The sequence below is a fragment of the Eleutherodactylus coqui genome, chromosome 10 (assembly GCF_035609145.1).
Source record: "Eleutherodactylus coqui strain aEleCoq1 chromosome 10, aEleCoq1.hap1, whole genome shotgun sequence".
NCBI classification, from domain to species: domain Eukaryota; kingdom Metazoa; phylum Chordata; class Amphibia; order Anura; family Eleutherodactylidae; genus Eleutherodactylus; species Eleutherodactylus coqui.
Window position 1 is genome coordinate 60,584,137 of NC_089846.1, and position 16,815 is coordinate 60,600,951.

General features: G+C 45.3%; 1 protein-coding gene across 4 annotated transcripts in view; it reads right to left on the reverse strand.

The window, feature by feature from the left end:
* Positions 1–16,387, reverse strand: part of LOC136580511 (galectin-4-like) — a 58,601-nt gene extending 42,214 nt beyond the window's left edge. For 3 of the 4 annotated variants that reach the window (XM_066581121.1, XM_066581120.1, XM_066581119.1), the window contains exon 1: positions 16,306–16,387. The gene's annotated coding sequence lies outside the window, so the exon portion shown is untranslated. The remainder of the gene's footprint in view (positions 1–16,305) is intronic. The other variant, XM_066581122.1, reaches the window with a different exon arrangement.
* Between the last annotated feature and the right edge of the window lie 428 nt (positions 16,388–16,815).

The following is a 16,815-nucleotide window of genomic DNA, read 5'->3' on the forward strand; positions in this document are numbered from 1 at the left end:
CTCAAATGATCCTGATATCGTGACGCCAGAAAAAGGGGAAGGTTGTGGTGCACGGGGGAAGGGGGAAGTTTATACAGCAGGCTAGCAGAGGCTGTAGTTCTTATGTCACGTGGCAGGATGGCTTCACTAACCTAAGGTTTCCGGACTCCACACCAAACCCTTGGAGCTGCTTCAGTTGTACAGAGTGCAGGATTGACTTCTGACACAAAGATTTTGTGACACAAATTTAATTAAACTTTACTGTAACTGGTTATGCATATTCAGGTTACAACAGTCCATTATAGCATACTGTGAGATATTACTCATCAGCAGTAGACGGATGATCATTTGGTTATCATGCCTTTTAAGGTGGCTACTTTAGCAGAGTTACTGAAGACACAGCCTATAATACTTTTGGGAATGTCTCCTACTTGGTTGGTAACAGGAATATGTTTGTTAACAGTTATTGATTCAATTCTTCACAGTCCAATTTAGATTAATCTCTGCTGTGGGTCTCCACTCAAATTGCATTAAAATATCCACTTGTTACTCACGATTCAGTTCAATCACAGGGGACCTGGAAGGATGCATGCGGGGACGATTCAGTAGCGTGGTAGCTGACTAGCACTGTTACCCCAGGAGGTTAGTAAACACAGCATACACAGAGGGTCCTTGTACAACTTATCCTCTGTCTATAGCTTCCGCTCTGTCCCATTTTTTCAGAGCTTATGACACAGTAATTCCCTTTGCAGTGTGGACTGGCACAAAAATCAGCATTGTACAAATGGCAAGGTGGGTGAAGACTCCAGGGGCTCTTTCTCATGGCTTTTCACTGAGCTAACAGGCTGCACTCCTTCTTCTCTCTCACTCTGCATCCCAAAAACTGAACTCTGACTGTCTGGATCGTCCCACATTCCCCTGCAAAACTGATACAATTTGGTTTTGCAAAAACTGATGCAATTCTGCAGAATTTGCCAAAGGATGTGTCTGAAACCCAACATCATATTTCATCTGTACAATTTAACCCTTATATCTCTGCATATGCAAGGTTTTGCAAATCTAACAGTGCAATGCAAGATACAAGATGCTTTATGCAACCACACAACAACTTTGCACTAGGGTGTAGCATGAACTCTGGTTCTGGGACACTACAGTGTGGTTTTAAGAGGAAGATGTCAAGGATTGTTCTGGATGTTCTGATCAAAAGGAGCTGCACAGTCAAGAGCAGCTAAATACAATGCTGGTGGTCTAACTCACAACTCGTCATTCCTTAACATGGATGGGCTATAACAGCAGATGACCAGTTCCAGTGCCATTATGTCTAATAGAAATATAAATACAAGATTCCAGAGGACAAAAGAGCGCAAAAATTGGATCAATGACAGTGGAAAAATATCAACTGGTCAGATGAATCCCAATTTCTGTTGCACAAAGCTGATAGGAGGGTCAGAATTTGGCACAAGAAAATAAATCCTCTACCTGTCTGCGGGTCAGAGCATCTTAGGACCTCCATTTAATCTGTGATACCTATAAAAACTTCAGATTTTTTTTTTTTTCATGTTAAACTATTTTAAGTGTGAGTGTTTCTTTAAATCAGATGACTAAAGATGGCTTGGCGGAACCAGAAATAGGGACAGGAAGCGAAAACCTGTTGTGACTTAATGTGAAAGTCAGCAAGACAGAAGACACTGGATTAAGCTTTTATCACTTTGTGCAGAAGGATGCAAGTAACTGCAAGCTCTGCTGCCACGGGCTACACCTGAGAACTGGAGTTCATAACTGGAGTATCTGTGGGAGAACAGAAGAATCCTTACATCTGACTGAGATCCTGCCAAGCCATCTGCACAAACCAGGACTGTCATCAATTTGCTGAACTATTACCGTTAATAAAGCTGTTGAACTGCACAATGTGGTGTGGATATGAAAACTATTATGCTACAAAGAGGCTGTATGCTGTGGCTTGCAGCTGGGATTTCTATTGGGTGTATGGAGCAGGAGTGGGTCTAACCCTGAGGCTCCCCACCTATGTTCACCGGCAGATGGTGGTTTGCACTGATGGTGCATTGAGGCCAAAGTGATGTGGGACTCTAAAATTTATGATGTACTTTGGCACCTACAATGCATGTTGCCATGTAGAAGACCTTCGAGAATGTAATTCAGAGTTTGGCAATAAGTATAGAGTACAGATAGTCCCCTACTTGCAAAGTTACGAGTTACGAACTTCGCTACATACAAACAAAGTGACAGGCATTCTGTCAAACCATGACATAGACATGGCTTGATAGGTACCCTGCAATGGCAGCCCTGGGGCCTATCAGAAGGCCCCCATCTACCATAGCAACCGCACAGCAACTCGCAATCTGATCATGGAAAGCAGTACGGGACCCCCAACATTGGTCAGGGCATTTAAATGTCAAAATTGACAGCGCCATTTAGAGGGTTAACAGCTCCAATGAACAGGGCGGTTTATCAGAGCTGTTGAGGGCAGATACCACCTGATGCAGAGAATTCGAGAGAAGGTTGGCATAGCAGTGCAGACTTCAGTAAAAGAAATACCAATGACGTCAGGCATTCCTGGTGAAAGGATGCAGCCTCTATGAGGTGGATTAAGGTCAGGACTGTTGCTTTAAGAAGGACAAAGTGGTACGCATGGTTATTTCAAGTCATTAGGTAATCAATGCCCTCTTAAAAAAAAGAAGTGCTGCCTCCATCTGTCACCTCTGTACCATAGATAATTATAGAATGGTAGAGTTGGAAGGTACCCCCAGGGTCATCAAATCCAAGCCCCTGTTCAGTGCAGGATTCGATAAGTCATCCCAGACAGATATTTGTCCAGCCTTTGTTTGAACACTTCCACTGAAGGAGAACTCACCACCTGCTGTGGTAACCTGTTCCACTCATTGATCACCCTCACTGTCAGAAAGTTTTTTTCTAATATCTAATCTGTGTCTCCTCCCCTTCAGTTTCATCCCATTGCATCTAGTCTTTTCTTGTACAAATGAGAATAGGGCTGATCCCTCTGCACTGTGACAGTCCTTTAGATATTTGTAGACAGCTATAAGTCCCCTCTCTGTCTTCTTTTTTGCAAGCTAAACATTCCCAGATCCTTTAACCGTGGGTCTAACCCTGCGGCTCCCCACCTATGTTCGCCAACAGATGGCGGAAGCAACCTACCAAAGTGAATTAATGCAGTCCTGGAGGCCCATGAAGGTCCAACCTGCTACTAGATTGGGGTCTCTAGTAAAATTGCCATCCAGTGTATATGCGATTCCTTTGCCTTTCTTCTGCTTTAAGGGCTTCCACCCACTAGCGTTTTTATAACACTGCGATATCGCTGCGTTTTTTTAAATGCAAATGTCAATAGGACTTTCTAATGTTAAAATCGCATCGCACAAAAATCTCAAAGCACATTTTTGTGTGATGCGATTTTAACATTAGAAAGTCCCATTGACATCTGCATTAAAAAAACGCCGCAATATCGCAGCGTTAAAAAAAATGCTAGTGGGTAGGAGCCCTAATTCCCCCCTTTTCACATTAGACATATTTTAACATCCGTTAACTCTGATATCAATGGGATATGATATTCCGAATAGTCAGATGGTCATAGAAAAATACACATAATTCACTCATAAGAGTAGAGGATCTGAACGAAGAAAAGCTAAAAGAAAACTAAAAAGCCCCAAAGTTTTGTGAAATAAACTGGGGACAGTTTGGTGGGACCAGGTTCTGACATAATAATGGGACTTTAAACAGGACAACCCTACTGAAACTAATTCAAAGCCATTCAGTTGCTGCTAAGGACAATTCTCATGGAGCTCATTCCCAAATAACCTGTTAGATTGTACATGACCTGTCCTGTGTGCGCAATATAAACTACAAAGTTTATGATGTCATTAGAGCGGTTATACCAAGATTGCAAGTTATTCCCTATCCATAAGTTAGCATATAACCTGCTGATCATGGGAGTCTCGCAGCTGAGACCCCCACCCATCTTCAGAATTGAACTCCCCATGTCTCATTCTGCCTGTCACTGCTGTGGTCGCTTACCACACCCCTCCCACCTGTAGTGACATCATCATGGAGGGAACAAGTAGAGACAGGGCAGCAAAGTATGGTGCAAAGTGACATCCACCAGGTTGTATCTTTATTTCCTCACTGGCATAAGAGGCAACGTTTCGACTAATCTACAGAGTCTTTGTCAAGCTAACACAGTGTGCACAGTGGTTACATTATATACCACATTCTACCAATCACATACAAACACCTAAATTAAAAACCTCATTTTGCTATTTTGCTGACAGTAATCCATTCAAACTCTTATTATGATTGTAAGATCAAACATTTTGAGATGGAAGCAATTATAATCAAATAACAGATTGACAATGTAATGGAAAATATTTGATTAGATATAAAATATTTGGTTATGAAATGATTATTTGAATTAAAACTGAGCGACAACAGACAGCATTGAGAACTATGAAAGCAACTTCACAAACTAGGTTGTGTAACTATACTGAGGGACATATGTCTAGATGAGATAAGAATATCAAGGAGCTTCCACAGGTCGGCTCAAGGGGCCCTACCAAGAATATCAAGATACTAAGGGGGGGTTGACGCCTCACACTAAGGATAGAGAATAATGTAACAAAGTTATAAAAGTAATCATGGTTACTGGATGTATATGGGTGAATATATATATATATATATATATATATATATATATATATATATATATATATATGTGTGTGTACATGTATGTGTGTATGCCTATATGTATGTAGATATATGTACACAAGTGATATTTGAAATATTACGCCACAGAATCATCATGAAATGTATAGCACAGATCGTGTGGCCATATTCTTAGCTAAGGGGGACATATGTTGAGATAAGATAAGAACTTCAAGCTACTTGGGCCTCTCAGCACTCCGTCAAGAGGTTATTCATTGCGACTTAATAGTTTCTTGAAGGTATGCAAATGAAGAATCAGAATTTATCCAGTGAATGCCATGTAATGTCTAAGAAGTAACTAATCAGAGGTCGGATCGAGAAATGTGCAAAGAACTATGATATTTCTTGGAGTAATGAGGTGTAACCAATGGACACGAAGAAGGGTTAAGTTGACCTATGAGAAATGTTGGATTGGAAACTAACCAATAAACGTGCATAGTTAATTGTCCAATGATTCTGCGACACCCCAATGTAAGGGGGCTATAAATAAAAATGCCCGACATTAGAGATGAGCGAACGTACTCGGTAAAGCACTACTCGTCCGAGTAATGTGCTTTATCCGAGTACCTCCCCGCTCGTCCTGAAAGATTCGGGCTGACAGGTGAGTTGCGGCGGGGAGCAGGGGAGAGCGGGCGGGAGAGAAGGAGAGAGAGATCTCCCCTCCGTTCCTCCCCGCTCTCCCCTGCAGCTCCCCGCTCCGCGGCGCTCCCCGAATCTTTCAGGACGAGCGGGGAGGTACTCGGATAAAGCACATTACTCGGACGAGTAGTGCTTTACCGAGTACGTTCGCTCATCTCTACCCGACATCGATTTGTTGGGAATTCTTTGATGAATCCATAACTGTGTGGGCTCTGTCATTTCATTCCTCCGTCATATGACGCATTGAACTCTAGGTGTTGCAGCCCTACTGCACGGGTCACCTAGACTTCAGTCGCAGGGTACACTCTGCTGTCCCTCATCAGGCTGACACCATAGCATGGGTCATATGACGTCATTCACAAGGTACACTCCACTTTCCCTAGACGGCCATATATTTTTGCCATAACAACAACAATTCTGGGGAGATATACATAAGTATTTCACAAATAATACATTCCTTGCAATCTGGCACAGCCCTATATATACCTAATATACACAGCCCTATATACCTAATATCACCACTAAGTCCATGTAATGTGGTGGATCTGCATGTCTAATAGCATAGATGTATGAGTCTGGACACCCTTTATAAATATGCAGCCTGTTGTGGTGTTATTTTCATTTTACAGGATTCCAGAGGTGAACAACTGGCTATGTTGATAGTGCCGTCAGCAAAGATTTGGATTTATAGACCATGAAGTGAATTACCAATATGATGGACTGCTTGCTAGAGATGGGTTGCACTTTACAAAAACAGGTAAGCATATATTTGGTGGGCACCTTGCTTCACTCATCGGGAGAGCTTTAAACTAGAACAATATAGGAAGGGAAGTGAAAGGCCAGGTAAAAATATATAGCTAATTAATACATTTGACAACCTCGCTAATAGAAGTGGAAAGGAAGAACAAAGATAAAAAAAATCAGAAGGAAAGTAGAGGAGCAAGAGACAACGATCACAAACTAAAATGTTTTTGCAAAAATGCCCAGAGCATGGGAAACAAGCAAGGAGAATTGGAGCTCCTAACACAGGAAGAGAAATATGATGTGATAGGCATCACAGAAACTTGATGGAATAATACACATGATTGGAATACAAGGCTTGAAATATACAACTTATTTATAAGAAACAGACCTAAAGAAAGGGGAGGAGGTGTTGTGTTGTATGATAGGAAAAAATTAATCTCCACAGAGATTCAAGTTTAAGAGCAGGGGAGTTCTGTAGAGACTCCTTGGGTAAGAATACAAGGAGAGAACAACATAAAGGACACCATTGTAGGCGTTTACTATACACCACCTGGACAAGCGGGAGATATTGTTGAACTCTTTCTACATCAGATGGCCAAGCTCTCAAATAAGCATGACAGTGATTATGGGAGATTTTAACTATGCAGACATTTGCTGGGAATCTCTCTCAGGTAAAAGTAATGGATCCAACAAATTCTTATCCGCTCATGCTGACAACTTTATCATCCAAAAGGTAGAAGAGAAAACAAGGGGATCTGCTATCTTGTACCAAATTCTTACCAACAGGGAGGGAATGGTTGATGAAGTGCGGCTGGCTGGGACCTTAGGAGGCAGTGATCATGCTATCCTTGAATTCTGGATAAAAAGGGGAGGAAGACCAGAGAAAACTGAGATCTCAAGGTTGGATTTCAGAAAGGCAGATGTAACATTTACTGATCTTCCCTGTGCTATTGGGGGGATAAAATCATGCAGGCTATCTATAAGCCGAGAGATGGTGAGGGAACACATAGTTAACTTAAATGAATTCAACTCTCTAGGTCCAGATGAATTACATCATAGGATATTAAAGGAAAGCAGCAGAGGTAATTGCTGAACCACTTGCCATAATCTTTGAAAATTCCTGGAGAACAGGAGAAGTCCCAGAAGATTGGAAAAGGGAAAATGTTGTCCCTATCTTCACAAAAGGGAAAAAGGTGGATCCAGAAAACTACAGGCCTGTGAGTCTGACTTCTATACCAGGATAGATCTTTGAACAAATTATCAAACAGCATGTATCCAAGTCCTTGGATAAAAATGGAGTAATTCACCAGAGCCAGCATGGGTTTGTAACAAACTAATCATGCCAAAAGTATCTAATTTCCTTCTATGACAGTATCACCAACTGGGTTGATCAAGGAAATGCGGTGGATATAGTATATCTTGACTTTAGTAAAGCATTTGACAAAGTATCTTTTTTTTTTTATTTTATTTTCTTTATTAAGGAAAATTTGCACAGTACATAACAAGCTCTTGTAAAAAATAGACTCAATATTACATGGAGTGCATGCTGTGCTATAACTTACTTAGATATAATAACATAACATTTTCCTTGTATATTTTTTCCTTGTAAATAACTGAACTTTTAACCAGTAAACCAATAAACTTGATCCGCCCATGCCGATTGATTGGGCTTTTTGTGAAATAAAGCTCTGCTCTTGCTATTTGTTAGGTAGACGGGAGTTCAGGGGTATATGTAGGGAGGGGGAGGGGGGGAAGAGAAAAGGGGTCAGAGTTTGGGAATTCAATCCGCGGATAAGGTGGAGTTGGTATCCAGCCATATATCCCATATTTTTTGGAATTTGTTTGGGCATCCTCTATTTTGGTAAATGATTTTTTCGTAGGAGATTACTGTGTTCACCGACCGAACCCAGCACGAGATCGTGGGAGTTCCTGCCGCCATCCAGTAGGTGGCTATCGTTTTGCGTGCCAGAAATAAGATCTCCTGTAGAAAAATGCGGGTGTGATGCGGCCACTCCTCCTCCTCCAGTAGGCCGAATAGGATCGTCTTGGGGTCCATCCCAATATTAAGGGGGGATGGTAAAAGTGAATTTGTAAAGGATACAATCTCAGACCAGAATCCATTTACCAGAGGGCAATCCCAAATCAGATGCCAAAAATCAGCCTCTGGCTGACGGCATCTGTGACAGGAGTTTGAGGCAGAATTGCCCATTTTATATAGACGGCTGGTTGTGAGGTATGCTTGGTGGATAATATATAGCTGAATCAATTTGTTATTGACTGCAGGGGAGACTAAGAGATGGGATTCTGATATGTCCGACCAGTCTTCCGGTGATAAGGACGGGATGGCAGTCTTCCATTTATCATAAGCTGAGGGCGGGTTATGGTCGGTTTTTGCTGAGAGAAGGTGCGTATAGAGCACTGAGATTAGGCCCTTGGGTCCCTGGGATCTAAGAATGCCGATTGTGGGGAATTTGGATATATTCGTAGAGGTAGGTGGGAATTGGGAGTTCAGGGCATGTCGCAGCTGAAAGTATCTAAATAGTTGAAGTTGTGGGGACTGTATTTTTTCCCGTAGTTGGTTGAATGTAAGGAGGCTCCCGTCCGCATAGACATCTCCCACCAACACCACTCCAAAAGATCTCCAATATTGGGGGTCTGGGACCGACTGCAAGGCCTTAAGGCCGGGATTGTTCCATAAGGGAAGTTCACACATTACTCCTTTGTACTGTTGGATGGCCTTAGCCTCCTTCCACACCTTTAGGGCAAGTTTGTGAAGTGGCAATGTATCAGAGGGATTGGTATGTTCTGGAAATTCTAGGAAGCTTAAAAGGTTGTTACCTTTCACTTGTTTAGCCAGGTATTGGTCAGCGACAGGCATTTCTCGTTCTAGGAACCAGCTCCGGATGTTACGCAGCTGACCGGCTAGGTAATATACATGCAGGTCTGGAAGCGCCATTCCAGCCTGTTCCTTCGGTCTCTGTAGGATCGAAAGACTAAGCTTTGATCGTGTGGAATTCCAAATAAAAGATATAATGAGGGAGTTGAGGGCCTGGAAGATGCGCCTGGGTACAATTATTGGCATATGCTGTAGTATGTACAGACATTTAGGTTGAATGGCCATTTTTATCAGGTTTATGCGGCCTGCTACCGATAGCGGTAATTTAGACCATCGCTCGAGTTTATTTTTGACAGTTCCCAGCAGTGGGTCAATATTATCTTTTATGGCGTTATTTTGATTTCGGGACATATACATACCTAAATATTTGAATTTGGAGACCACGGCTAGATTATATCTGGCGACGCACGGGTCTGTTATTGGGTTGAGGTTTGTGTATAGGATTGTGGATTTGGGCCAGTTAACGTGTAAACCAGATAGGTGGGAAAATTTGTCGATTTGGGACATAGCGTGGGAGAAGGAGGTTATAGGATCCGACAAAAATAGAATTGTATCGTCCGCGTATAAACCCACTTTACTTTCAAGGCCCGCCCATTTAATGCCAGTTACTTCAGGGGTACTTCTCAGCCGAATTGCCATGGCTTCAATGGCCATAGCGAATAAAGCTGGGGACAATGGGCAGCCCTGACGGGTGCCTCTTGCAAGGCGGAACTCGGTGGATGGGATGCCATTTACTATTACGTTAGCGCTTGGTGATTTATATATGGTCTTGACCCATTGTAAGAATTGGGGGCCGAACCCAAAGCGAACCAGGCAGGCCTCGAGAAAAGTCCACTCCAACGAATCGAAGGCCTTCATTATGTCTAGTGAGACCAATGCCCAGGGCATGTTAAACTGTTTGCCCAGTTGAATCGCTGTCTGTACTCTCCGTATGTTGATTGTCGTGGACTTCCCTGGCATAAAGCCAGTCTGGTCAGGGTGTATGATTGATAGGATTACTTGGTTTAGTCTTGTGGCCAGGAGTTTTGTTAGGATTTTATAATCGGCGTTTACCAGAGATATGGGCCGGTATGAGCTACAGTCTGTAGGGTCTTTGTCTGGTTTCAAGATAACTATAATAGACGCTCCATAGAACGAGGGTGGGAGGGATTGGTCTAGTTGGGCCTGTTGCAGTGTTTCTAATAACAGCAGGGCTAATTGCTCGTCATATTTCCGATACACTTCAATCGGGAGGCCATCGGGGCCCGGGGCTTTATTAGGTGCCATGTCCCGGATTGTCTGTCGAATTTCGTCTAAGGTGATTGGGGCCTCCAGGAATTCCACCTGTTCTTCGGACAGTGTTGGAAATGTCAAGTCGTTCAGGTAATCTAGGATATCTGCTTTAGTGAAGTTCGTGGGTGAGCTATACAGGTTAGCGTAAAATTCTTTAAAGCGATTTGTGATGGCTGGGGCGTCAGTCAGCTCCACACCATATTGATTTTTTATCTTAAGGATTGTGTTCGAGTGTTTCTCGTGTTTGATCAAATTGGCTAGTAAATGGCTGGATTGGTTACCCAGTTCAAAGTAGTATTGCCTCACAAAGAATAATTTACGCTTGGCCTTGGCGTGAATTTGGTGTTTGTAGAGGCGGGAGCAGCTGAGCCATGCTTCTTTGTTAGAGTCTGTGGGATTATCAATATAGGTCTTTTCTGCCTCAAGTGTCTTAACTTCTATCTCTCTGTCCGCCTGGGCTGTCGTTTGTTTGATATATGTAATGGCTGATTTAAGGAACCCGCGAAGGTATGCCTTAAGGGTGTCCCACCTCAGAGCCGGGTGGGTGTTGTCGTTATGGGCATCTAAAAAGAGGGATATATGGAACAGTGTTTGATCGTCTGGGCCTAGAAGTTTGAGCCAGAACGGGTGTAGTTTCCAGGTGGGGAGAGTTTTGAGTTGGGGAAATTTCAGTGTTAGAAGTATCGGACTGTGGTTCAATATTCCCCGCGGACAGTGTGTTACATCTGAGAGATACACCGCCACCTCCCTGGAGCTGAATACATAGTCAATTCTTGAAAGGGAGTTATGACCCAGGGAGTGGCAGGTATATTCCAGGGTGTCGGGGTGACGCAACCGCCAGAGGTCGACCCAACCTACGCTCTCGGTCATCTGTCGGAGGGAGGAGTTAGTGTTAGTGGTTATGCTAGCCAGGGCATTAAATTTGTCCCTGGTCGGGTCCATTACCTGGTTAAAATCTCCCATACAGAGTACTCCTACTGAGGGGTATTGGTGTGCGAAGGTCACGGCCGCCTGAAGGAGGGAGAGATTATTGTGTGGTGGGTTATAGATGCATAATATAACATAGGGTTTGGAGTCTATTTCGGCGTACACGAATATTGATCTACCTTCCGAGTCTTTGCGAACGTTAATAGGGTTCCATCTTATAGAGCTATGTATAAGTAGTGAAACGCCTCTGGAGGAGGAGGTGTGAAAGGAGTGGGCCGCCCACTGTACCCACGGCTTCTTAAGAGTATCTGCCCTGTCTCTGGTGAGGTGGGTCTCCTGCAGGCACACGATATGGGGGTTGGTTTGTTTGATATAGGAGAAGACTTTCCTGCGCTTGAGGGTTGTACCGAGACCACGTACGTTCCAGCTAAGGAACTTTAAAGACATTGGTGTCGGTGTAAATATAAAACTCAATCAGTGTCCTTACAATCGGGGGGAGGGAAGGGAGAGGTCCCAGCGAGCACAGAGCAGTAGGGATCATCGGCATAGACAGTTCAGAACAAATAACAACAACAATTGTCTCAAAACAGTTCAAACCTTTAGCTATCAGCATCCTGTCTGATTATGAATGTAGGAATCCTAAATTGGGTTCCCGGTAAATCTAAAGACAGGAGGCAATGAAAAACTTAAGCTACAAACTATCGGTAGGTAGCTGGTGTTACTGGGGGGGAAAGGATCCCAATGGCCTATGGGTGGCTGACTTTATCTGGTGGATTTAAATTATCAGGTTGGAGTAGCGTTGAGGCCTGGGGGGGTCCCGGGCAGTAGGTTCGCGGCGTGGACAGCCGACACACCACCAGTAGGTCAGGGGGATAATAGAGCTTCCCAGCCACATTTCAGGTTAGTATACATATTTATGCATGTTATGGGTTAGTGCATTTTGGTGACACCGGGTGCATTCTGAGCCATTCCAGAACTTCAGTAGGAGAATGCAGGAAGATTGCTTTTCCCTCAGCGACAATGCGCAGATGGGCCGGGTATGCCATAGAGTAAGGAATGTTTCTATCTTTAAATTTCTTTTTGACCTCCATGAAGGTAGCTCTTTGTTTTTGCAAGTCCGCAGAAAAGTCAGGAAAGATAGATATCACTGAGTTGTTGTGTTTAAGTGGGCCCTTTAATCTGGCTTGACGCAGGGCGGCGTCGCGATCCCTGCAATTAAGAATTCTTGCTAGGAACGGGCGTGGAGGTGCGCCCGGCTGTGGTGGTTTCGCCGGGACGCGGTGGGCTCTCTCCACGGTAAAGTGAGTAGAGAAGGCGTCTTCGCCCAGCAATGATTTTAACCAGTTCTCCGTGAACAGTTCTGGTTGTGAGCCCTCTGTCTTCTCAGGTAAGCCGATTATGCGTAAATTGTTGCGGCGCGCACGATTTTCAAGATCATCGGTTTTAGCCTGGCAGTATTCCGCTGTTCTCATGGCTTTTTTTACCGCTGCGGGGATTGGACGCAGGGAGTCCTCTACACTCGAGATGCGGTCCTCCATTTCCCGCACCCTGCCGCGCATATTTTGTAGATCTTGTCTCAGGAGGACTACGTCTGATTTGACCTCTTCTATCTTGTCTGTGAGGGCGGACTTGCAGGTGTTAATTGCCTCCAGGAGCTGGCGCATTGTTGGCTCCGGTGGCTGCCCAGATATATCATCGGTTTCTTTTGTTTGGGTGGGTCGCATCGCTCGAGGGGAGTGGTCTGGAGTTTCGGTGCGTGAGAATTCTTTTAATCTTTCCGCCGCGGAGCCGCTTTTTGCGCGTGTGCTCATGTTCACAGGCAGTTGTTTAACGTGTTTAACTGGAAGCGTAAGCGGTTTTTTGGTGGTGTAAGCGTATGAGTGTTTCTGAAAAAAAATAGCTTGATTGTAGGGCTGATTAGCCTATCAGATATTTTGTGGAGGTTCTCCAATGTGGGTAGATGTTGTCTATGACTCAGGTCAGTTCGGGTGGTTCGGCCGGGAGGCCGTCGAGTCTAGTCTGTCTCCCCTATAGCGAATGGGGGTCACTGCAGGGTCACAGGGGGGGGGGGAGAGTCTTAAGATGGCGGGGGACTATTATATGTTGTCTCTCTCCGGGCACCCGGCGTCCAATACGGCGGTGTGCCGTTGCTAGGTGTTGTCCCCCGACCTTTATCCCCACTTACAGTTTGTCGCCGGCTCCGCTGGGCCGGTTTACGGTCGGTGGGTTTCCTCGCTCCTGGCGCCCGGTCGGGTGTAATAAGCCGCGCCCGCCGCAGTGGTAGGGGTGTCCGATGGTTGGATGAACCGCGGTTCCCGGCGGCTCCGTGGCAGGGGAGCAGGTGTTGGCGCCCCTCTTTTTGGCTGCGGCCGGGTCGCTCAGCAGTTCCGCCTCTCCACTGCAGCAGGGGGTCTCGGTGTTGCCGAGTCGCCGGGGGTAATGTGGCTCAAGGCGCCGTTAAATCCAGCTGCAGGCGCCGGGGTTCGGTGTGTTGCGTCCTCTCTACAGCAGGGGGAGGGCGCCAGCCGGGCCTTTCGGACCACCAGGTAGCGGTCCTCCGCGGGTTATATGGCCGCCGGATCGTTTCAGGAGGGGGATAGGCGGCTCAGCCGGGCATGGGAGGCCGCGGTCCCGCAGCAGGTGATCAGCCCCGTCCTCCGGGTAGTCCAGGAGCGCGGGGGTTAATGGATGTTCGGCCGCCGGCGGCACCCGCGGCACGTATCGGAGGGCAGAGAGGCCGCCTGCGCTCCCTCCACGTGCAGGCACGGCAGTCCAGCAGTGTCTCCCACAGCGGCGGCAGGAAGGCAGGCTCGGGGAGAAGGTAAGCGGTGATGTGTGGGAGCGTGCGTCCCTCCGCAGCTCCTGGTCGGGATGGTGAGCACTTACCCCGCAGCCGCGGGGGAGGAGGGGGGGGTCTCGAGCGGCCGGTCCGGACCGACGGGTCGGCTCCACGGGCACCGTCTCGTGCTCGGAGGGCAAGGAGGAAGGGCTGCCTCACCGCCTAGCTTGGTCCGCAGGTGGGGATAGGTCTCCGGAGCCGCCGCTCCGGGTGTCGGCAATGGCGGGAAGAGAGCAGGGGTTTGGCGCGGTCTCACCTCCGGGCCGGTCCACTCCGCTTTGCAGCACGTTTATGGGGATTAGTCTGCCCCAGCTCCGTCCCGGTCTCCTATGGCAAGTTTCAGGGGTCTTGGATTTCCAAATAGGTCACCCTAAGGCCAGGATTTTAATAGGATTGATATATCCCCTGGGGAGCTCCTTTCACGTGCGACTCTCCATGTTGGTCCGACAAAGTATCTTTTAGTGTCCCAGAACATCATTTTGGACCCCTCCATTATTGTCATACATGTTTGTCTTATGTGGATGCGCTGTGCAAAACTAGTGTCATGTCTATTTTCTGTATGTGTGTTGCACAGCTTCAGTGTCTGAGGGGTTAACTACCTTATACTGATTGCCTGTGAGCTTGGCTGCATGTTTGATGTATCTAACAAGTATCATGTGACATGGTGTGGATGAATCTATAAGTATGAGTGATTGGGTTCCAGAAAGGAGTTGAGTCCATCTTCCCAGCTGAAGAGCACCCATCTACCATCTGAGGGTTTACTACCACAGAGGCGCATGAGGGCACCATCAGCCCTTGTGTCGCTGAAGATGGAGGAAAAGGAGAGGCCGCCGGCCCGTATGTGTAGTGCATGGGAGTGAGTGAGCCTAATGTTTTTCCCAAAAAAGTCCCACCACAAGAGAGAGCCATTGTAAGTAACTACCGCTTCAAGTGACTGTGCATTTATACAGCTAATAGTGCAGAAGTCTACTGAACCTTTGAAGAAAATATTAAGATTATTTATGATTCGTATGTGGCCATCTGAAGCCTAGATCACCGTATAGTGGTACACCCTTAACTGACACCCACGCATACTGAAGTATATGAGAGCGGGGTGAACATTATTGCCATTCTGTGGCTATTGACTTGCATGTCAAGTATTGCTGAATATGTACTAAGTTTTTCCTGCACTGTAAACTCTGCATTCTGAAGTCTGCTGTATTATATGAAAAAGTCACTAGTAAAGTTTTACCGGGCCTTCACCATTCTGGAGGACCCGAGGTACTATGCACTTGTCCAGTGTGATTAATGCGCCGTGTGTGAATGCCGGTGTATGGAACGGTGGCGTAGCGAACTGACAACTACTACCCCCCTCATCCTGAGGGCTACTGGCCCTATCCTTTCCTCTGGTAACTCCCTCAGGGAATGTTACAGTTGGTAGTCACGAACAGGATATATATGTTTCAGGTTTGCCACCGCATGAGCCGGCCTGTTACAATCTCATACCATACTTATTGAAAAAATGACAAGGCAATTGTTAGGTGGATTCACAACTGGCTGAGTGATCGTAATCAAAGAGTGGTCATAAATGGCTCCACATCCAAGTGGAAGAATGTATCAAATGGGGGTACCACAAGGCTCTGTCCTAGGCCCAGTGTTGTTCAACATTTTTATAAATAATCTGGAGGAGGGTATTGATGGGAAACTGATCAAATGTGCCTACGACACAAAGCTAGGAGGGATAGCTAACACTAGGGAAGAGAGAGGGGATTCAAAAAGATCTAGAAAAGCTTGAACAGTGGGCGGCGACTAACAGAATGGTATTTAACAAGGAGAAATGCAAAGTCCTACATCTTAGCAAGAAAAATGAAAAAAGCACATACAGAATGGGATGAATTGAGCTAAGCAGCACATGTGAAAAAGACGTGGGTATACTAATAGATCATAGACTGAACATGAATCAACAATGTGATGCAGCAGCCAAAAAGGCAAACACAATTCTTGGATGTATTAAGGGAAGCATAGAGTCTAGATCACATGAGGCAATTTTTCCCCCTCTTCTCTTCCTTAGTCAGACCTCATCTGGAATACTGTGTCCAGTTCTGGGCACCCCGATTTAAAAAAGACATAGACAAACTAGAGCAAGTTCAGAGAAGAGTTACCAAGATGATGAGCGATCTGCAAACCATGTCCTTTGAGGAACGGTTAAAGGATCTTGGAATGTTTAGCTTGCAAAAAAGAAGGCTAAGAGGAGCGAAGTACGTACATCTGAAGATTCAAGTAAAGGTAATGATCTCACCTATGTAGCAGGTTATGTTAGCTCCCGTCTTATATTTCTTGCTGTGTCCTCTTTTCAGCATGAAGAAAGCAGTCTCTCATCCATACCACTTGATCCTAGGCGGTTTCTTGACACATGTGCATTTAAATGATAGGAGCTTGGATGCATAGAGATAAAAGCTTTCTTCTATTTATTCAGTATGTGTCCATCATAACAAGAAAAATCGTCCAGGACATTTGTATTTTTCTTGTTATGATGGGCACATACAGAATAAATAGAAGAAAGCTTTTATCTCTATGCATCCAAGCTCCTATCATTTAAATGCACGAACATCTGAAGGGCTGTCACAGTGTTGAGGGATCAGCCCTATTCTCATTTGCACAAGGAAAGACTAAAAGCAATACGATGAAACTGCAAAGGAGGAGAGACACAAATTAGATATTAGAAAAAGCTTTCTGACAGTGAAGGTGATCAATGAGTGGAACAGGTTACCACAGGAGGTGGTGAGTTCTCCTTCAATGGAAGTCTTCA